Genomic DNA, 9,904 nt, shown 5'->3' with positions numbered 1-9,904 from the left:
AGGATATCTGCCAGGTGGTTGTCTAAGTTTCTCTTGAATGTCTCCAGTGTTGGAGCACTCACCACATCTCAAGGTCTTGCTGTTCTAACAGCGAGGAAGTTTTTCCTGGTATTCAATCGAAATCTGACTTCCTGTAACTAGCCCATTGCCGTGTGTCCTGCACTCTGGGATGGTCAAGAACAGATCCTGCCCCTCCTCTGTATGCCAGCCTTCCCTAGCAGCAACAGCAGGATCTAGAAAGGTGTCCACCATGTCATGTTTCCTGCCTTGCTCAAGAGTGATGCTAGGTGAAGTACTCTGTAGAAAAGCAAAATGGCCGGCAGGTTCTTAACTGGTGCCACCAATAGTTCTTAGCTAACTGACTATGCAGTCAGAGGTGCCAAACAGGAACACAAGTGCCAGCAGCTGCTTAGTGATAGTTGGATGCTGCTCCTACTCTGGTAATATCTTCTTATTGTCTTATCTTCCAATCTGTGTTTCACTTGCGGCTTCAGTAGCATCTCACAATCATCTGATAAAATGAGCATTAAATAAGAGCCCTTAAAGAGAAAGGAGCAAGGACCAGTTTCTCCACACATATTTTGAGGGGACAAAAGGAGGAGCTAGAATGAGCAAGTTTGTACATGTGTGCTTATCACATGAGTTAACACACCAACAGAATGAGACCCCACAAGTCCAACATCACCAGGAGAGACTTCATAGCACCCAAGGTCATCATCACACACAATGGCTGGAGTCCTAGTGGTTATTTTTGCTGCCACAAGTGCAATTGTGTAAACTTCAGCAGTTAAAAGCTGCTAGTAATCAGCAATTGCTTATATTCATCATCATGCACCAAGTCACATGTCTGGCATGCAGTACAAATAATGATTTGTTAATCAGTCATCTGCTGCTGCAGTTTATGCCATTGTACTTTCATCAGTGCAAATAACTAGTGGAATTCTGGCCAATCATTCTCTGACAGAGCCAGTTTACACATTCAGCGGTTGTCAGTTATCTATTTACTTGAAAAGTCATTTGTCCTACATCTCTAGCAACAGCATCCTATCTGAAGGCTGTCAGTCCAAGCCCAGTTTAAAGATAAATAATTCTAAGAAAGGAAATCACAGGGGATATACTCCTATATTTACATCTACTGATGCAGATTAACGAATGCTGCAGCTATGCAAGCCTGTAACCTCATGTCTCTGTTTTTTTTTTTTTTCATTGCCGACTATGATCCTGCCAGAAAACCAGTCATGTTGGCAGGGAATTGGTCTCCCAAAAGTTAAATGCCACCCATTCCTTGAAAAGAAGGCAAATGTGATACAGAACCATCCTAATATAAATTTCCAGAGAAGTAGATTTGTTAGTCTGTTGCAGTGAAAATAATTAAAAAACTGTGGTACTTTTAAAGATGAACACTTCCAAAGTTTGGCGTGATCATAACCTTTTGTGCACTGCAACTCTGAAAAAAATGGCCTGTAATCCAGGAAAACCTATGCCAAATACAACTTGCTAGTTTTTAAGGTCCTGCAACATTTGTGGAAGAGGATGGAGGCTGAGAAGAGGGACTTTCTGCTGTAGCAATTCCTTCCTGCTAAAGAAATTTGTCTGCTGTTCGAGGGCATGTCCAGACTGGTCCTTTTGGTGCAGGCTGGTGCAGTTGAAATAGGGTTGCCTGGGGCTGGAGAGAGGAGGAGTGATACGTCATTTGGGGCAATATTTATTTATTTATTTATTTATTTATTTATTTATTTATTTATTTATTTATTTATTTATTTATTTATTTATTTATTTCCACCTTTCTCCTTAAAAAATTAACCTCAAGCAGCTCTTTTTCTCATATTCTGAAGTGGAAAGTTTGTTCAGGAAAAAAAAATCGAAGAAAGAGGAGGGGGGAAATACATGTATTTCTTTGCTTTCTCAAGTGTTCAATTTGCCGACATCCTGAAGCAGCTCATTTACTTAGCTACTTCCTGACACCAGAAATTCCAACTAGAAGCGACTTTCGCAGTTTTGATAGTTGTAAGACTCAGTTTTACTCCATTACCAGAAAATATGCATGCTGGAAACGGACTAAACTAGAGTGCACCAATCCTGACCAAAAAACCAGGAGTCTCTGACACGGGATCAAAAAGGGCTGGGCTGGGATGCCCTGGGGGCAAGTTTGTGCACTCCTCAGAAAAAAAGTGCGGGTCAATCCACCCCAGCAACACACCAAACAGGAACAGGTGTCTGTCTCAATATACCCCCAGTGTGTCTTCAGATCCAAAATGCACAGCAGTCAACTGCCAGTCAGCTGCTCTCTTCTTGCCCCTCTCCTCCCTGTTCAGCTTTGAGCTCTTCTCTCAACATTCTGTAATTCTTTTCCTTCTCCCTCTTATGTGGATTTATTGCTGCTTCCCTCCATCGCTGTCTCATTTTCTAGAAACATTAACAAAAAAAGAGTGACTGCAGAGGGACCGGAGCATCCATCCATCTATCTGTCCATTCCCATGTTCACATAATAGGATGTATTTATTCACTTGATGGCTTTATAGGTCCCTTCCTACTCAATTATTCTATGATTTTATGATTTCTGAAGAGTTTGTTAAGTGTAACGACACCCTCCTTCCCTTCTTCTTCTTTATATATACTTCATGCAGGAAAGAAGATTGCAGTTTGAAAAAAAAAGACTTTTCAATCAGTTTTGTGATTGTCTAAATTGCCAATAGGAGTAGGCAATCAAGTTTACCCCTTCTGGATTCATCAGGTTAAGATTCATCTGTAAGTTTTGCTGAACATAGTACAGATTTGACCTTTCCACAAAGACAGCCGGGGAAAAAACTCTCAGCTTAGTTTACTCCATATTTGCTTTTCCACTTGCATAGCTGCACTACCTCTGAATGAATGAAATCAAGTTAATGAATGTTTCAAGGTTATCTCTTGTAGATCAGGATTCTGTCAGATTGCAGTAATCATATTCAAGTTGGAACACATGTAATCGTGACACTTCATCCATTCTGCAGAGTGGACAGCCAGCTGGATTTATATAGTTAGAAATTAAGTACAAGTGCAGAATAGAATATTAGCACGTATTTTATTCAAAGTTAATGGAACATCCATAGGATCAAGCTTCCATTCTGTATAAAACATCCATCCACTTCAACTTAACTTCATATTTTGCATGTTTCAGGGTTTCTGTTTAAACAAAACCTGAAGACACCTCTCAGAAACATTTAGGGGTAATAATAATTATGTAGATGAGCCCATTATTAGTGGATTAATTAGAAATAAATCCCCAATGTGTGTGCCTTCAGTCCCTCAAAGCTTAAAACAAAGTACTTATGATAGGTATACTGTCTCTAACAGTGTTCAGAGCTGCAGAAAAGTTTTCGGTCTTTTTGCATCCCCTGACGTGCCCCCCTCCTTGTTTCATCATAGAATCATAGAAAAATGAAGTTGGAAGGGGCCTACAAGGCCATCAAGTCCAACCCCCTGCTCAGTACAGGAATACAATCAAAGCATAATTATCTAAGTTTTTCTCGAATGCCTCCAGTGTGTAATGCTCCAGATCAATATTCAAACCAGCTTTCTGAAAAAGTGTGTTCAGTTAATATACTCATAATAGGCTGAAAAGCGCTCGGAAACACCCCTTGAACCTCCTGTGCTGCCTTCCTTTGTCTCCTTCCCAAACTCAAGAACTTACTTTTGGATCAGGAGAAGGGGGGGGGGGCGCGCTGGAAGCATGCTCCAAATGCTGTTTTTCCTGCTTGAGACTAGCAGGTCCTGCCTTAACATTAGACAGAATGAACCTGACAACTAAGATGGTAATGTGGAGGGGACTGCCGTGATGGGCCACTAGTTCTTTCCCTCTGTTGGAAGACAAAAGCTCTTGGATTATTTAAGCTAACCCTCAGGTGAGCTGGAGGATGACTTAATCAGTGTTGAAGAGTCAGTCTTCTCTCTCACTGACTTCTGTAATAGGAATGGCAGAGGTTGAAACTACCACAGCCAATCCTGGATTTCCTAGTGACAAATTAATATTACACACAGCATTTCCAGTGGGGATTCTGGGATGGGTGAGCCTAAGGCAGGACTCCCATTGGCCTTGCCATCGCTGTCTTCTTCCCCACAACAAAAATAGATCTGGGGTGTGTGTGGGTGGGGACACAACAGCAGACGTCGCTGAGCCATTCGAAGCCATTATGGCCCTACTCACCTTACTTGAGGCTGGCTGCAGAATAAATTGTGCTGTCCATAAACTGGTGGTCTCTTCAATCAAGAAGTAGGCAGGGATGTTGTCCAAGTCCCAAGTCCAAATCCAAGTCTTTGGCACCAAGTCCCAAGTCTGAGTCCCTATTAAAAACAAACTTCCCCCACTAGAACAAAGAGTGGCTGAGTGGGTTCTAAGTTGCGAGTCAAATCTGAGTCACTGAAAAAAAAACCTACCCTGAGTCAAGTCGTCGGTGTGACTTAAGTCTTACTTGACAGTAAGTCTTGTGACTCAGGTCCCTATCCCTGGCAACAGGATTGCTTGCTTTTAGTCAAAAGCACTAATTTGTTGAAAGTATCCAAAACAGCATGCTAGTTGCCATCCTTCAGAGAAAGCAATGTATGAAATGTCAATCTCTGGGGAAAGAAACAGCGTTTGAGCAAGAATAATTTAGAAGAAATTACACCACAAAGCCCTGGCTCATATCGTGAAATATCAGCAGAAGCAAGTGCTGACAACAGAAGTAGACATTACATAACAGAAAATGTGGGATTAGATTCTCCCTCTCCTTTTGTAGTTTTCTAATAAATTTCATAGATCCTCGCTAGAAGTGATCTTGCTCCTCTTAGGCTTTGACATCTTAGACACAGAACATGGGCCTAAAAGTAATTTTTATCTGAAATTCCTGCTGGGCAGAATGGTATTTCTAAAACAGTGTTTGAAATACTTTGCTACAGTGAGCAGAGCTGCAGTCAGTTTATTTTTGTTGGGGGTACGGACAATCAGGAGAAGATCATAATGACCAAGATCTTACACAAATGAAGAGAGGCTATAATTTAATGCATGTCAGCTCTCATTTAACACTTTGGATCAGAGCATCAAATGTTCCATTAGTGACATTCTATTTTTTTCAGACTGTTTGAAGGTGGCAATAGCTATGTGTCCTGCTGCTGCTAACTGAAGCTCCTAACCGTCCATCTTGAAAAATGATCTTAGATGTCAAATCAGACAGTGAGAAACCATCATTTCAAGTGGGAGAAAATCAAAGCTACACTGCCCTTAAAAGAAATATCTGCAACAAGATACTGCTTTTTTGGTGGATAAGGTTGACTCCTTTTTAGCATGGTTGAAGTAACTGCACCCCCACTAAAACAAGAATAGATAGTATGCAGTAAATAGATCTGTAAATGAATACAGAGAATGGCATTTATTACCACACTCCAAGAGCCGTACAAAATCCTAAAATGTGCAGAATGGGATGAAATCTAGAGAAAGATCAAGATCTCTGACTTCAGGTTTCACATGAAACAACAAAATATCAGCAAGGATTATAATCCCCATGGGGTTCAATGGATTCTCTAGGTAAATATGATTAAGATTAGTATTCTTATGTCTAGGGATACAAATACAAATATCAGCAGCACATGTGCCTGGGAAGTCCAGTCCCTCCCCCCCACCCCAAACTGGCAGATCCAATTACCAGTTGCCATGTGGTGCGTGCAGCCAGTGTCGCTCTTGTTACACCAATCATGGAAGAAGACTAGCTGGCACTTCCCCACCTCCTCACACAGCTGACCAGCTTAACAGCTGAGAAGGGAGACTCACCATCTTACCTCCTCGTCAGAGTGGTCAGCTGTACAGGGAGGCAGGGAAGCACTAGCGCAATTGGCTCGATGAGAATGACACTGGCTGCACGCACTGCACGGCAACTGGTAATTGGACCTGCCAGTTTGAGGAGGAGGGGCTGAACTTCCCAGGCACCTGTGCTGCCAGTATTCGTAGTTGTATCCCCAGGGATAGGAATACGAATATCCCACATCTACTTAGGATTGTACTTGGGCTCAGGCTATGCAAACCCTTGCTTTTTCCTTAGTCAGAATTTTAACTGCACATTGTACCAAGCACTTTTCAGTAAGGCAAGCACAGGAGTCACATTGACCTCTTGGAATCCCTGTCTGACCACAAAGAACGATCAAGGATCTTTGACTCCGGGCCTCTCACAAAACAAAACATCAGCAAAAAATGTTGTACAATAGTAGTTCTCTAGTGAGTGGCATAGCTTTAATTACATACAATTCAAGCAAACAAACAGTTTCCATAAATAAATATGCAATAAATATCCAATGAATAATGTGCTGCTATTGACCTCTAGAAAGTGGCCCGAGGAAGGTGGATCTTATGAAGGTCCCTGTTGTTGGCAGTGTGGTGGCCCCTGTCAGGTGGTGGACCTGACAGTCCCTTCTCCTGACATCGCAGCTCTATGTGGCAGCCAGGGAGGGTAATGGGGCATTGCAGGAGACTGATGCGGTTGGGGGGAAAGTGTGTGTCAACTGTTTATGCTTTATAGTTACATTTTTTGGGGGGGGGAGATGAGAGTTATGGGGGTCCAGTGACCCTAACCCAAGCTGTGTTGAAGGTAGAACTGTATGTTTTTGATTTTTTTTCCTGAATAAGTCATGTTGCAACTTTTCTTCCAACCCTAGGCTGGCCACTATATATGCTTTCAAAAGCTCTATTGTACTCTGAAGCATTTCCCCCTCCTCTGCCAGCTGTGTTTTGACATTCCTGTTCTGCACCAGATGAACTCTTATGTCTGATAGAGCGATCAGTGCTGTATTTTGTCTTCAAAGCTACCCCTATGCAATTACATGGACGCTTCCCCCCCACCATTCCACTTCTGTTGCTGTTATTGATCTGCTATGCTTTTGTCACCTCTTCACACATCCTGGGTCACTCAAAGCAATGCTCCCAATAAATTGCCCCAAATGACCAGCATTAAACTGGTACTGATGGAAGCACATTGCTTTTCTGCTCAGTTGCTTTTGTTCTTAAAAAGATAGCAAGAGTTCAACATTCACTTAGAAACAATGTTCAAATAAGCAGAGGAGAGAACCAGCTCTAAAAGGCAACTCATCCTTGAAATCACCACAATTGATTTTATCTAGTTTGCTGTCAAAAACTACTTTGTGGTCCTGAAACATGATCTTCAGCGGTTGGTCCTGGAAACTGGTTTCCTTAAATAACCATGCTAGATGGAACCAACCTGCTTCTTTTGGTTTGAGTGACATATGATTGTACGTGGTCTAAATTTGGATTAAAGAACATCTCTCCCAGGCAGAGATATCAACTTGGAACTAGACTTTAAACAGACCCAGTTTTAATCAAGAGAACCTCTGTTAGATGGCTATTTTAAATTCTGTTGATTTTTGTGGGCTTGCTGTTACAGTACGTATGACTAAGGGCTAAACCTAATTTTAGCATCAACTATAGTGGTAGTTGTGGGACGTGGTGGCGCTACGGGCTAAACCACAGAAGCCTGTGCTGCAGGGTCAGAAGACCAGCAGTCGTAAGATCGAATCCACACAGCAGAGTGAGCTCTCATCACTCTGGATGAGCTGCCAACTCCTCGCCAACCTAGCAGTTCAAAAGCATGTAAAAATGCGAGTAGATAAATAGGTACCATCTCGGTGGGAAGATAAAATGGTGTTCCCTAGTCACGCTGGCCACGTGAGAATGGAAACTGTCTTTGGACAAGCGCTGGCTCTACGGCTTGAAAAACGGGATGGCCACACACCCCCTAGAGTCGGACATGACTGGACTAAAAATGTCAAGGGGAACCTTTACCGTTACCTTTATAGTAAGCATATTGAGATCAATGGGACTTAGGTTAGTGTTGTTCCATTCACTTAATGGATCTATTTTCCTTGGAACTGAAACGCAATGTAGACCTAAGTCAATCTTCATCCACTAAACCACTACCTTAAGAGCTTCCTTGCATCCATCCTGGAATATAATAAATTCACAGTCTATTGGGTCGTGCATAGAAAAGCCCCACTATATAATACAAACATCACTTCATTTGCTGGCTTATATCCTATGGCATCTGTCTGACTTACTGTTTGAACAGCATGCCTCTGAGATTTAGTTCACTTTCTGGAAATGAAGCTACTTTCAATGGAGAATGCCAGGTGTGGCACTCAGTTGTCCCCTAAACAATCTTCTTTTAAGAAATGTAGCTGGATTTGGCAATGAGTAATCACTAGAATAGGGACGTGGTGGCGCTGCGGGCTAAACCGCAGAAGCCTGTGCTGCAGGGTCAGAAGACCAAGCAGTCATAAGATCGAATCCACGCGACGGAGTGAGCTCCCGTCGCTTGTCCCAGCTCCCGCCAACCTAGCGGTTCGAAAGCATGCAAATGCGAGTAGATAAATAGGGACCACCTCGGTGGGAAGGTAACAGCGTTCCGTGTGTAAGTTGCACTGGCCATGTGACCATGGAAGATTGTCTTCGGACAAAACGCTGGCTCTATGGCTTGGAAACGGGAATGAGCACCGCCCCCTAGAGTCGAACACGACTGGACAAAAATTGTCAGGGGGAACCTTTACCTTTACCTTTTAATCACTAGAATAGAGGTGTTGTACAATTTTGTCCTTTGTTTTCGAAGAATACTCTTTTCACATTTTTCAGTATTTCTAAGATTTAGATCTTTTAGGTTTTGAGAGCCATGGTTACATGAATGCAGCCTTCTCAGTGCCCGTGTTCCATAGCTGAGGTTCTCCTTCAAAGCATGGTGGTTCTCCCTCTGCATTTCTATAAAGTCTCATTCCTTCCTGGAACATCTGCTTTTCCTATGTTGGTCACTTGTGGCAAATAACAGATACTTCAACCATGAGCTCCAGACAAGCTAGATAAGAAATCAAAACGGATCGATTCAAAGCAAATTATACAGAAATTCATGCACCACTTGCTAATTCTTTTTGTCTCCCACCTAAGAGGCTTAAAATAATTTCTTTTCTATTTAATAGTGTCTGCTATTTGTAATTAATAATGCTGATTTTGCATCATTATTAATTGTTGGGGATAGCCTCAGCAATAGGGAAAATATCACATGGGTCAATGCTTCCTCTTATCATCTGCACAAGGTACTCGGGTTTTTTTATGGAATGGGGAGAACAGAGACAGTTGTGGAGACAGACAGACAGAATGGAGGAAGAGAAGATTGTAGGGATCTGAAGAAAATAAATGACACAAAGGAAGATAGGAGATAAAGTGGGGACAGGGAAAATCCTTATGGAAATGGAACTGGGCCGGTGGATTTAATTCTGGACCTCACCGACTGAGGAGGCCTCAGGCATTTAAAGGCTGTCAGGTAAGTTGCCTTGGCTTGCTACTTTTTACTCTGCTTCTGCCCCCCCCCCCCCGGTCCAAACTGGTTGATTTAGTATTGCTTTGCTCTTCAGTAACTTTGGAAACCAAATGACAACAGAAAAAAAGAGACGAAAAGCAGTTCTGAATTAATAACAAATATACGCTGTTGCCATTCGCCATTCATCCTATGACTTCTTTCAAAGCAAATAACATATCAATTAATATTAACAATCAATACAAAGAATTAAAAATGCTCGCGAAAGCTTTCACGGCCGGGATCTAATGGTTGTTGTGAATTTTTCAGGCTCTTTGGCCATGTTCTGAAAGTTGTTCTTCCTAACGTTTTGCCAGTCTCTGTGGCCGACATCTTCAGAGTGCTGTCCTTTCTCGTGTTAATAAAACAAATTAAATTCTTGGAGCTGACTAATGATTAATAAATTATTTTCCCTTCTGACACTCCTCTGAATCTGCAGCTGTGGCGACATGGCAGTTACAAAACATTGTTGCTAGAAAAAGTCACAGCTTGCTCCAGGCGCGCTCCAGCTGCAGTACTCCTGCACCTCCACCAGCATACATGCA

The sequence above is a fragment of the Pogona vitticeps genome, chromosome 4 (assembly GCF_051106095.1).
Source record: "Pogona vitticeps strain Pit_001003342236 chromosome 4, PviZW2.1, whole genome shotgun sequence".
Taxonomy (NCBI): Eukaryota; Metazoa; Chordata; class Lepidosauria; order Squamata; family Agamidae; genus Pogona; species Pogona vitticeps.
This window is presented reverse-complemented; position numbering follows the sequence as displayed.